This window comes from Plectropomus leopardus, chromosome 5 (assembly GCF_026936395.1).
Source record: "Plectropomus leopardus strain MGB_pleo_1.0 chromosome 5, ASM2693639v1, whole genome shotgun sequence".
Lineage (NCBI taxonomy): Eukaryota > Metazoa > Chordata > Actinopteri > Perciformes > Serranidae > Plectropomus > Plectropomus leopardus.
Genome location: NC_142180.1, coordinates 24810412 through 24824419, shown reverse-complemented (window position 1 = coordinate 24824419; position 14008 = coordinate 24810412). Strand labels below are relative to the sequence as shown.

Here is a 14008-nt window from a genome sequence, read left to right as displayed (position 1 = left end):
AACACATTTAGAAAACATCACTCCATTTTTCCACATTTTTTTTTGAAGGACTTTTGAAGGAAAGTTTCTGTGTATCTTCACGCAGTTTGCAAAAAAAAAACAAAAAACAGTTTCTACGTTGTCAGGAACATAAAACTGTCCCAATAAGCACCCTCCAGAGTTTCCATGAAAACCTTCTCAGCAGGAGCTTTGGTGTCAATTTAAAAACCCTCTTTCAACTCGCTCATTAAAAGAGGTGACAGGCAGAATTAGGAGCCCCAATCTGACATTTCCTGCCACACAACACAATTAATTAACGAGTAAGGCAATAACTGGAAAAACAAATATAAGACAGTTAATCACTTTCTTATTTATAAATCCAACGGTTCACTTCATTCTCTTGTCTCAAACCTCGTTTGTCTACAGAAGGTACAGGAAGTGAGAATCTCTGAGTTTGAGGATTCAACTTCACTCTGACTTCAAACACCCACTCGCCTGTCACTAAGGACCTCAGTGCGACTTACACTGAATCAGAGGATGTAAGCTGATGTTCCAGCAAATCTACCTGGTGGGGGCAGATCACAAAGATCATTAAACGTTAACAGTAATAGTGATGTATAATTTATCAGGGGAAGATGACACAACAGACGTTTGTATGTTCGCTCTGAAACTGATAATCACGTACTCTGTGCAATTCAGAGCTTTTAAAGTCTTAAAGTGTTGAAAAAAGTAACTTTGTGAAGCCCTGGTATTAATAAAAAGATCAGCAGGACTGTGAAGTAAATCAGCGATGTCATGAGTCATACATGAAACTGTGAAAGAAAATTTACAAAATGAGTAACTTAACAGCAGGAATGAAACTATTTCACCTAAATGAGGTGGATATCAATGAGACATTTTCAAGGTTTTAACAGCCTCTCTGTTTCCTTTTTTGAACAATCTGGTTGACAAGGACATAAAGGCATTATTAAAGGATCAGAAATTGTTTTAATCAGATGAGTCAAGACCAGGTTATGGTGAGATGACACGTAATTTTAATGAGAAACTGCACTGAAATGTTGTATTTCTATCCAAATTACAAACATCGTTTAAAGAACCAATTAAAATCCACCTTGAAGGCCACATTAGTTTTACCGCAATAATGCATCCAGACCGTAGAAAACTTTTTGTTCATTCAGTATTAGTAGTAGTAGCAGTATTAGTATTAGTTAAACATTCGATAACTTAATAGCAGCTGAAAATCTTATTTTTGCAGTCCTCCAATGGTTTATAACACCTTGCTGCAGTAATGTGCAGAAATGTCCATACTCAAGGTACGTCAGTAGTACACCATGGCAACGCTGTTAATGGGGATTAAACTGAATTTAAACTGTCGAACAGACCGTGCAGTGAAACACAGGTTGATTTTTATTCAGCTTAATCTCATCAAGGCTTATTGCTGGTTTACAAACTAAATCACTATTTCAATCTTTTGATTTTGATTATTTTGGCCTAATATCAGTTAGCACAAAATGTAAATTATTTTCTTAACCGGGGTTCCTACAGCTTAAGGTAAGTGTAATTTTACAGACGTTTTTATTGCCACTCAGAAGTAATTCTAAGATCATTTTTACCGTAACCAAAACTGAAAAAGAAAATTTAACCTTAATAAGTAAATATAATTTTGCCCAGATACTTATGTAACACAAAACATTACTCTTTGGTGCAAGAGGCATTGACCTATTATTTTTTTATAGTTCCCAATTGTTTTAAAAATGCAAAGTCAGAAATTAAAGATTCATAAAATCCTACTTTCCATGTATTAGTATTTTTTGGACTTCTGAAAGACTGATCCAAGAAATTAAATACCGATTAAGGCCTTATTATTACATTGATGAATTCAATGCCTTTTAAAACTTTTCAAGGAACTGCAGGAATAAGCGATGAGGATGCAGATGCCATGCAGTTTATATTTTATCTCAAATTTAAAAATGACACATAGTAGTTTTTTTTTAAAGAGCAGTTACTGCTATTTGGACTCAAAGTGCTGAAAATTTCAGCCCAATAAAAAAATGCTTTGCAATTATCGGCCATGTCAAGACAGCTCTCGCACAGATGCATGAAAAAAATTAATGTGGTTTTTTTTTTCATATATTTTCAGGATTTCTCAAAATTTTAAGCTTGTTACGGCTTCATTATTCCTAAAATCGTGTCAACAGCTCTTAATTCTGAAAAGCATAAATAACTGATGACACTTTGTGTTGAAGTCAGTGCAGCACTGGTGAGTCAACAACAAATAAACACTCTTTCTTCAGAATTAGCTGTGAGTGCTCAGAGATGCTAATGTTGCCATTGGCGTCATCTGTTTTCACAAGAAAGATGAAGAAAGCAGATGTGGGCAGACGTGAAGCAGCCAGGTGAGGCTCTTCCCCCTTCATGTCCCGAGGACCTGGTTACATTCACAAAGCGACCTTGTGTAATATACTCATTCTCTCCATCCCTCCCTCGCTCTATATGACACCTGCTCATTTGAAAGCTAATTCTCTTTGATTTCATGGAGCAGTGTGTTGATAAAGGGTCGGGACAACGCACAGTCCGTCCTCTTTCCCTGCATCTCTAATTAAGATCCTGGTGCTGCAGCACTGATGTTAATTCACAGGTGTCTGCTGCCTGCCAGTCACCATGGCAACCCCAAGGTATGCTGTCTAATCCATAACACACACATTTTTTTTTTCCCCACCTCTTATCAGGACTGATTAATCTAGACAATAAACAATGCTCGTTGTGGCATGAGAGGCCTGGCGCTGATTTTTGTTGAACAGGAAATTGAGGCTGAATCTGATTAAAGTCGGATCTTTAAGTGCATTCTGGATTTTAAACAAGCTAAAGTTTTGCTCATGAAAGAGCACTAAAGCCCCTTAGCTGCCCTACTTCCCTGGATGTTTACTCAGGCCATGCAGTGTGGATGTGCAGCTGTATGTTACTAAAAATATACTGTTTTTCTCAGATTGATGAGCTCACTATCATGGAAATTCAGGGTTGAATCATCTCAGCACACTATCCTTCTCTTTCATCACCCAGTAGTCTTTATTAATCTCTGTAATTGCTGCTTTCTCTGTAGTTCCAGCGTTACAAAAATCTATAGTACAGCCCTGAATCATGTTACATCTCACTTATCAAATAGCCAAACATCTTCAGCTGCACAGTTGAAAACTGATACTCTCGTTTTTGAAGTTGGCAGATATTCATGAGGAGAACAGATAGTGTGAGCTGTGTGAGATGGAAGAGGTGGAAAGTGAATCCCAATTTCTTTTGAACTGTACACACTTTAATGATTCAAGAGTGTCTGTTTTCCATGAAACCTCAGGACATACACCTGAAATATGGAGGTGTACGATAATCCAAAAACTGACTGGTTCCAACCTGCGGCTTTTTGCTGTATGTCATCTCTGCCTTTCACTCTATATGCTGTCATGTATAATAAATGGGAAAGCCCCCAAAATAAACTTGAACAAAATAAAAAAGTAACAGTAATTAAACAAATTCAATCAGATTAGGTGGCGATTAATTTAATTGTTGACAACTAATCAAATAAACATTGCAGCTTTGCTGTGCAGTATTATACATCACATGCTCTGTCGTTTATAAATGACAATTTATGAATATGGTTGAAAGCATTAAGATCTAAAACCGTGACAAAAAAGATTCTTTATTTTGAGACTTTATGCATTTTTGTTTAAAAAATGTAAATGCTTCATGTTTAATACATGACTTTGATAAATTTAAATAAAGGATTAATTCATGCATTTTGTAACGTGTATTTCTTACACTGACAACGTCTAAGACCATTGTCTCCAGCTGACTCTGTCAGACTTTTTTTTTTTTTAATTACCCCCCTTTATGTTAATTGCACAGTTTGGTCTGTACAGCAGCTTTTGTCTTTAAATCGAATGCTCACAAAGAGCCTCTTTCATCTCAGCTCGAGGTCGAGACCCAAAATGTCAATCACAAAGCCATGTTATATTGCTTTTTCCTGCGAAGCTGTGACAAGGACAGAGGTTTAAAGAGGGACATGAAGATGAAACTGTGTCATGTGCGCTGTTGATAAGGACATCATGTCAGGATGTTGTCACTCTGTTGGAAGAGCTGAATAATTTGCTGCTTTAAGAGAGAACAAACAGTACAGTACCTCCCTCAATATCCTCCTAATACGAGAGATTGGGGAGGAAAATAGCCCTCGCCTCGTCTACAGGGTGTTGATGACTAGTTAATGAAACTGCTTTCATTTCCTTTCAACCAGTTTATTGTTTTTTCATTGGAAAGGGAAGTCAATGCAATTCTATTTCCATAATAAAAATCAATAGAGATGGGCTTTTTCCTGTCCTTTATTTGACAGTGACAAATCAGGGAAGACAAATGCATACAATATTTTTCATCCCTGCACCTCCTCCATCACTGCTGCGATGTAATGGGGAATAAAAAGGTGGGAAAACCACAATGAATATTGATTGTTCTGTTTCAATAAAGATGAATCTTAATATATCAGTCAATAACGTCCTTATATGACACAACATCCAACATGAATAATGACGCCAATAATCTTTCCCCATGAGCTTTATAGTCATTTTAGCAGTAACTCCACGTGAGAAGATGCCAACACTTTTGAATGGTAAATATCTGAATTTAACCGTTTATTCTATCCATTCTAAAGCTGCAATTGATTAATAAATTCATTAATGAACACAAAATTAATTGGCGACTAAAGTTTTTTTTTTATAGAAATTCATTGGTCCCAGTTTCTCAACCGTGAAAATGTTCTGGTTTCCATACTCTTATTGACAAATCACAAACCTCAAAATATTAGTTATTGAATTGCTTTAAAGCTACATTATAAATTGGTGGTATTCTGAATACAGTTACTTACTTACTACTTTGCTGTGTCCTGACTGAATGCAGTGAACAACACAGCGCTGTAGTGATGCACGGCCGACCCCCTGACCTGCAGGCTTGGTGATCTTAGATAGGATAAGATTAACTTTATTTATCCCCAAAGGGGAAACTCATTTGCCACTTGGGCTGGGCAATTTATCGAAAAGTAATCAGAACCGACTAAAAAGCAATACTTTGTTCCAGATGCATTAAATGCACCTAATTTGCACTAAACCTCGACTGCTCTGCTCAGCCGCACTTTATCACAGCGTTCCAGCGGTTTGATGCTTTTAACCAACACACGCATCTTTTTTATTCGGTTGTTTGCTGAAACTGTTGTGATTAATGTTCCGCGGCCTCCTCTGTGTCGCGTTTCTGCCTGTTACTGTTAATAAAATGAATTTATAACTTCAGAAAATCAGTATTGAAACGATTGGCAGCCGTGTGTTTGCGAAAACAAATGACAGCGGTGCGTGCTCAACGAACGTGACCCGTCACCCTTATGTCAACATGGGCTTTCACCAAACGTGATTGGCTGTAAGGAGATCATGTGAGAAGTGATGCGTAAACAAGGATGTAGGAGACACAAAATGAGTTCAAATAAGACGTGTGAACTAAACTAAGTGCTTGCTGTGAGTGCTTTTTGTTTCCCGGCCAATTTTCTTTTAGAAAAATACAAAATAATTTGTCATCAACCCCCAATAAAATTCAGAAACTGTCAATTGTTCTACAAATTTCCCTGCTCAGTTTGTAGGAAACATCAACGAGACCTGCTTCATCAACATCGCCGGGTCCTGCATTCACACATTAGACTGTAATTTATTTCTTTGTTTTTTTCCAGTATTTTGTTCATATTGCAAAGAATGTTTGCTATTAAAGTGACAGCTCAACAGGCTGTGGAGAAAATTTGAATCTTTCAGTTATCAGTGAGGAGGAGATTTGAATAGATCAAACAATAAGCCTATTTTTGGCTTATTCTGGCAAAAGTACAAGGCCAGAAATAGCAAAAAACTAACACAAAATTCCAAATGTCCGACTTCCTGTTGGGTTTGGGAGGTGGGTCCAAGAGGCTTTTTTGTGCGTATTGGCATGACACATTAGTGTACCAAGTTTCAGAATTCTAGGTAACTACATAGCTGTTGGGGCTACACATTAGGGGGTGCTCTGGAGCTAATTTGCCACACCCAATTCCGAAACCACCAAAATACGAAATTTTTCGCCAGCCCGGACGTGCGTACCAAGAATCATGAGTTTCTGAGCATGTTTAGACCTCCAAAAATGCGATTTATTGGAGAGAAAAATAATAATAATTCCTTGCATTCCAAGAGAGTCCTTGCACCGTTCAGGCCTCGGGCTCCTTTGTCTTATCTACATTAAGAATAAGGTGGGCTTCCTCACACCATACGTCAAAACTGTCCACTTCTTTTATTTAAGCTGAATGGTCATTAATAAAAGAAAATATTGCGGGTTTTGGGTGGGGCAGGTTATAAAATGACAAAGCAGCGTTCTGATTAAGTCGTTAAAATTTACAGAAACATTTCGCAATAATCCAGTTTATTCTTTCTCTTCCCTTCTCCTTTCTGTCTCTCTCACACAACAAGCAGCTGTCGCAGCTGTTAAGGTCCGACATACTTCTCCTGTCCAGTAAAAATATTTCCCTCTGTAAACATGTGGATCTAACGCTGTGTTCTCACAGCGACCAAGAGTCTCTCAGTCCACACTGACTCCATTAAAGAAGTTAGCATCAACTTTACAGATCAAATGATTCACTGATCAATTTATCAAGAAAATAGTTGATAGAAATTTACAATGAAAATAATTCCAGCCCTAATTCAGCCAGATAAAAGACATAATAACATGCCTAAACGAACATATCAAATGACACAGAAACATCCGTCGATGTGTTCGTGTCACCTGTAAAGGCTCATTACACAGACTCCCTGCGTGCTTCAGCCCACTCCAAACGCTCAGAAAATGTCTTTTCTGCAACACTGACCACCTGATGTTCCGGATGCCCCCCTCCAGTTTACCCTTTTTTCCCTTCAAATGTCCCCTAGGTTGCTATGGTAACACCTACACATGGGTTTGACAGCCCTATTGACTCCAGTTTTCAGCTCTCAAATTCTTTAAAGCTGAAGTGTGTCCTACGAATGCCACAGTTGAGCCGCGTTGCTGGTGGCTGCAGGGACGGACATTTCAGTGGTTAGAGCCGCTGGCAGCCTACATTGACAGGGTCATTCGAGGTCGGGCCAACAAAGGAGCATTAATGGTGCTGAATGGCAGGCGATAAATACAGCACAAATGGGATACTCTCCTACATGTAATACGCGACTCTCATTAATCCATGTTTATCTAATATATATTTGTTTAACTGCAGAGTTCCTGTTACGTCTGACTGAAGAGTGAATACCAACTGACCCCTCACTATAGAGTAATCCAATAATGAGTCCTAAAAGCCGAAAAAAAAGTTTCATTTCATCTCCTCCCTCATCTCAAGGTTTTTTTTTAACGTGTCTTTGGTTAGCTTTAGAGACTTTCACATTTGGCTCTATGACATAAATTACGTCAGTAAATACGCGACTCTGACCTCTGAAGCTTTTATGTGTCTTAAAAAAGATGGTTGCTAACAAGTGGCTAAATGAGACTACTGATCATCATCCCGCAGAGCCGCGGTGAACACATCTTTACAGCCTTGTTGTGGTGGAGACATTAAATCATGCAAATGTGGTTTAGTTCATTTATAGCCTGTTAGCGTTTTATTTCTGGAAATTGCATTTAGGACTCAAAAAAACTAAAATTGGTGTTCATTTGCTATCTTGCTGAACAAAACATGTAAGTATCATTTGTGCGTCTGGGCCTGATACATAAGTGTACCACGTTTCGTAATTGTAGGTCAAACTGGCCATTGGGGCTACAAGTTAGGAGGCACTGTGGAGTCAATCTGCCATGCCCGTTTCCGAAACCACAGAAATAGGACATTTTTTTCGCCGGACGTGTGGCCGGTGCTCGGGCACTAAAAAAAATAATTCCTTGGATTTCGATAAAGCCTCGCGACCGCCTGCGGTCGGTGCTTGGGACTTAAAAATAAAAACAATTGCAATAATCAGAGTCATGATCGTAGTATTAATACTAAGAATTTATGGCGCACTTTTTAAGAGGCACATTAGGGCTTTAAGAAAGCAGCATATTAAGCTTTTAAAAGCAAACATAAATAAAACAATAATGAGAAAAGAAAACCTTTCTCTGCATAAAAGCCAGTACCGTTAGGATGTGCTTTTAGTCGTCCATCATCTGAACATTGTCGTTTCATCACAGCAGACTCTCGTCAATAACACCAGCCATCGCATCATCACAGAGCCGAAGAGAAGTAGTCGTCTTCTCCTAAGTCCTTATGAAGTCTCCCTCGCATCTTTCTTTGACCTTGTGATGTTTTCTGTGGAAGTGAAGGAAAAGTGGTTAGGAAAGTGGATAATTCGAACTTTTCAACCACAGCCTAATACTTTCTACCACTCTAGATGCAATTAGTCAAAATTCCCGCAGTGCAACAAGTCTTCCACCACTGCATTGGTTTTAGGTGTTTTTAGTGTACAGTGCCTCTGACAGTTGGCTAAAACACACTCACACACCATTGATTAAAGACCAAACTAGATTTCATCTTTTGTTTGAGGATTAACTCTGAAAGGGAAAACACGGCGTGATACAATTATACAAGATCGCAATTAAGCAATACTCAACCCATCTACACACACACACACACACACACACACACACACACACACACACACACACACACACACACACTTGTTTCATTCCTTCACTCAGCAAATGCTCTGCTCTGCGGTTGCCATAGTAATCTCAAAGCCAATAACAGCCCTAAACCTTTCCTCCCTCAAGTCAAGAAAGCCAACGATGGAAATTGCCCCAATCAAATTTGCCCTACAGAGTAGAGGTTTTCATTGCTGCCGCCACATCACACCCCGAACCTGCACCCATTCTCCCAGACGTCGAGCCTCCATTGTGTTTCCCCCCCATCCTCCACCCTACTCAGGAGGAGACAGCATTATAAATCAATTTACAAGCTGGGAGAGACATCCGGCAGAGGATAGAAATGAACAATGGCAGATGAAGGATATTGGAAAACATTTTCTTGCCGCCACAGAAAGCGGGTGTAGGCAGTGGCATCGTCTCGTGTGCAGCTGGCACGGGAAACCTAATAGTGTTTTTGTGTGTGTGATGAATTGGGTACTAGGAATGAGGGGAGAGGAAGAAGATGTGCACGGGTCTGTTCCTTGTGTGGTATCCTGAATAATAAATAGAACAGTTCAGTCATGGCTGGAAAAGTTGTTTGAGGTAACTCAGTTCTTCAGTGGGGTGGTGGTTGTGGAGGAGACAAAGAGTCACCTCATTTGACCACTAGAAACTCAAAAAAGCTTAATGTATTCATCAGTAGGTGTAGGGTTTCCAGCACCTGTCTGTCTCTCAGGATGAGACCTGTGGCCATGAGGACGTGCTGCCAACTTTCAAACTGCTGAGTTTTACTAAAGAGAGCTGTTTAAACGATGATAGACTCACATTTAAAGCAGTAATTATTCATTTTTAAGCCAGCGGCTCGGCTCCAGGGATGTCAGACAGCCACTGACTTCTGCACGGGCCCAAAAGCAGGAACCAAACCTGGGAAAAAGCCACACCTGAGACCCTAAACCACCCTGAGATTAAGTCGATATGTTTGTCATCTCTTTTTTAAAATACAAAGATATATGATTGCTTTAAAGAGGCTTTCTCACATGTAAACAAGAATTAACATCTTGCATGCCTTGCTTCAATTTAAGCCTGTTACATGCATTGTGACTTTTTAAAATACATTTCTGTTTTCACAGAAAATGTACAATTTCTGCTCTATAAACGCATACAGTCATTTTCAAAATAAACTCTGATAAAAACACCTAATATGTACATTGTGCAACTAAAGCATTTGGTTATGTTTAGAAAATAACATCATGGTTTGGCTCAACATTCAACATAAGAGAGGGTGAACCATGGATTAAAACAGAATAAACATTATCTTCTATATACATTACTGTGCGAAAGTCTTTGGCCAACACAGATTTGCTGTTTTAGTAAAGCTGTAGTCAAAAAAAACCAGAACAAAAAGGCTTCATATACTCAAGTCAATATATAGTATGAAATGTGAAATTGTACAACCATAACAAAGTGTAGCTCAAACAATCAATACTGACCTTTGGACATGTTTTGAATGCAACCAGATATAAATACACCAGAAGATTGTAAATTTCATACTATCTGCCCAAGAGAGTTCAAGACATGCTTGGTGCAAAGGGAGGTCACATTGAATACTTGCAACTTTAGCCTGTTGAAGTTGTTTTAATCTTAAACATTTGTGTTTATAATACTGTATACATATTTAGTGTCTGCCCTGGTTGTATTTTAGTAAAAAGGGCTACTGAGAAATAATGTATAATCATAATAATCTTAGTAAGATAACAAAGTTCATGGTGGCCTAAGACTTTTGCACATTGCTGTGTGTAAGAAAATGATAAAAAATAAACATCCTGGTGTCTGATGCTGAAATCACTGATTAAGCGTCAGTATTTGACGAGTTGGGAATGAGAAAGAATTGGCCAACAAGTCAAGTTGCAGTTTAGATCCAAGTCTGTTCACTCTTTGTAGTGACTTTGAATGAATTAAATATACGTTTTTAAGTGCATGCTATTTTTGGAAGAAAAAAGGTTATCACTACTTTAGTAATAGATAAAACTGCTGAAACTCTTCACTTACAGACTATTTTATCAGAAGAGTTTGTGGTGGACTACCAGAGGAACAGGACTGAACACAAAGTGACAGTGAAGAAGTTTTCAAATAAAAATGTTGCTGCAAAGACGCTAAAAACAACAATAAACAGTCGGCAAAGTTACAAGATTGACAACCAAGATTAGTGTCACCAATTCTGATAACACCAAAAAAACGCTTTTAATTACCAGTCATGTGTATTTGCTGAACATTATGATGCCACAGCGAAGTTGGACAGAAAATGTCATTACCAGCATTAATGTTACACTGTGGCTTTTTAAAATAGTAAATTATCTTACCGGTTAGTTGATCAACTTCGCCAGAAAAACGGAGCACACCTGACAACCGTCATAGTTATGATCCAGAGGACGAAGACCGGCAGTTTTTATCTCTTCTCACAACAAGGTTAAAATGTTTCCACGCCGCTGTGTCCTCCCCGAATCACCGGGAGCAAAAAAAAAAAGAAGAAAAATACCTCCTTTTTAGACACTTTGTTTCTGTATTTCGCTAGCTGTGCGACGGATTAGCTGCTAGCTTGATCTGGCCGCAATGTATTTGTTCCCGCTTCCCAGCGGGCATTGCGTAGTGCAACACGTGACTCTCACCGTCGCAGATGATTGGCTGAGAGGTTTGCGTGCATTAAATTGTTTTCTGAACGTTTAGACAGGAATATCGTGAATTAAAACTATTAATTTATTGAATTATGGAGCCAGATCATGGCCAAAAGGTCTGTTGATATGTAAAAAAAAAAAAAAAAGTGATCTTTCAAGTTTTGATCTTGAATTTTTTTTTTTCAAAATAAAAATAAGTGTAGGAAAAGGTTCATTTCGATTCAAATGTAATTTTGATTTAATTCTTATATTCTTTTGAATACCATATTTATATTTAATTTTCATCTATATATAATGTCATATTTAAGGCCCTTTTTTTACTTTTTTAAGTTGCAGGTTTTATGTTTTCAATTATTTTGTTTGTTTTTTACTTTGAAATCTTCTTTTCATTTTCAGATCGTATTTTTCGGTTTCCCTCTCTTCAGCTTTGAAAAGCTCCACCATGTTCATTAGCTATTAGTTGACTTCACCTGTCATGTGGGGCTCGGCAGTAGTGTTCAGCGGGTTTGTCAAAGCTTTTATTCTGAAACAATGCTGAATGAAAGCATGGAGAGTGAAATTAAATGTGAAACAATGTGAGCTGACAGACATAAAAATGTTGATGGCAGTATGGGAAACTGCAGCTTTGGGTGATACTTTTCTGGTCATGAGGACAAGCAGCCACTTTCACATTATATACTGAGGCTATTGGTAATGTAAGAAGGGCGATTACTTTCTTAAAAAGGCCAAATGAGCATGCAGAGGCACAGAAAATGTGACAGTGGCAGCAGTTATTATGGGTGTTTCCCTGGTGTGTAACAGCTCCTGCCTCCTGTCTCCTCCTGCCTCCCACGCACTTCCTCTCCAAATAGGCAGCTCCAAGACAGACTCCTCCCTGAGGCTAATGGTGATGGTGCAGTACTTTTACCCAGCTAATTACAGACAGCATGGCGGAGATGAGATGTTTAATATCTCTGTTTGTGTTCGCTGTTAATGCTAAGAAGAGGGGCCACAGTTGAAAACTCTGTTGGATATGGGATTTTAAGTGGAAGATGTCATTAACAAGATTTGGGGTTAGTCTAAGGGAGTTAGAGTGTCACATTACTGTGGTGAATCAAGTAATTAGGAAGACGGAGAGAGCAGAGGCAGAGCAGAGCTGAGGTGATGCTGTCCCGACTGAAAGTGTTACAGATTTAGTCAAAGTCAGAGGAGAGCTTGAGGGGTGCGGGAATGTTTTCATCCTCTCAGTCATTAGCAAAGACATCCTCCTTATTCATAATGTGCTAATAAATGTCTGTATATCTGCCTCAGTTAAAATACTGAGATGCCAACCTGCACTTTATATTTTAACACTGGTAGCCTATTTTTATTTAGATTTTCCGTGATGTAAAATAGCGTTTTGCAATCATAAAACACATCACATAACAAATAAGTACGATCTTGACACAGTACAAAAGAGAGAGAATGAAAAAAGTAAAATAGATACAAATAAAAGAAAATTATTAAAAAAGTAAGACTGCTCCTCATATGTTAATCTACTGTAAAACATCAGGTAGAAGCCTAGTGCCAAATAAATGCCCTGTCCCTTTTAGGAGCCCCGGTGTGGCGACACACTTTGACAATTAAAAATGATCTGCATTATGTATTCAGCATGATTTTACAGAATTATTATAATTTCTAAGGATTTTTTTCAGGTCATTTCTTGCTTTGTATGTGTGTATTTTTAAATTTTCTCTTTTTTGTCCTTTTTTTTGAGGAGGGCGGTGGTGTTGGCAAATTTTCAAGTAATTTTCTGGTACATGGGTCATTTCCTCTTTTGTTGCTCAGTCCCTTCTTCCCATGTTTTTGGGGGGAAAAAATAAGCCAATTTGCAAGGGTTTCAACTGGTTTAATCAATAATTTGATTGTATTTCCCATGTTTGAGTACCAGCTTTATGTGTAAAAAAAATAAAAGCCCATCCCATATAGACGCCTGTCCCTGTTGAGGTCAATGATTTAAGCAAAAAATAGCCAGAGCTATTAATTGAAGTTTTACGTTATACAAAATTGAGTACATTAATAACAATAATTGCTCAAGTATTTAAAAGATGTTGACTTTGACTTTATCTTTGATATCAGTATAGAAACCTAACTGGAATAAGCTTCAACAGAATAAGCTGAGAAAGGTGATGAGTAACATTATAGGCGAGCAGCAGTCAGACAGTTTAAATAAAGGAGTCTGGCAAAACGAAAACAAAAAAGAGTTTACTTTAAAGTGGTGGTATTAAATCTTTGAAATTAATTTAAGCATTTCAGTATGTGCAATAAAATCAGTTAATTTTCCTTCTCTGTTATTACCAGCAGGACATCCTGTTTGTTTATGTCTAATTATTTCCTTTATACGTGGTTTAATTTGTTTAGTCACTGATATCATTTATTGTTTTAAGGGGTATTGGATTTTAGTAATAGTGCTTTTATCTTGTTTATGGCTGCAGCGTAGCCTCACAGCAATACATAATATGGACATGTCCTTTTAACAGAGCGTTATGTGGAGGTGGGCCCAAAAAGGGATAAAATTACGTGCTGGTAACACAAAAACAGTGTCAGTGCAAAGTCTATAACGAATGGTCACAGTTTGGTTGGGATAAGGAAAAAAGAAACATTCAGGTTTAGAGATCAAGAAAAATATTTGGTTAAGATTAGGAAAAGATCATAGTTTTGATTAAAATTACTACTTCACCCAC

At 38.0% G+C, this 14008-nt stretch overlaps 1 long non-coding RNA gene across 1 annotated transcript in view; it reads right to left on the bottom strand.

The window, feature by feature from the left end:
- The window catches only part of LOC148189580 (uncharacterized), a 46332-nt gene extending 35044 nt beyond the window's left edge, over nt 1-11288 (bottom strand). The window contains exons 1-2 of the long non-coding RNA XR_015776543.1: nt 10995-11288; nt 8149-8320 (exon numbers count right to left, since the gene is read on the bottom strand). This is a non-coding gene — a long non-coding RNA (uncharacterized LOC148189580). The remainder of the gene's footprint in view (nt 1-8148; nt 8321-10994) is intronic.
- Between the last annotated feature and the right edge of the window lie 2720 nt (nt 11289-14008).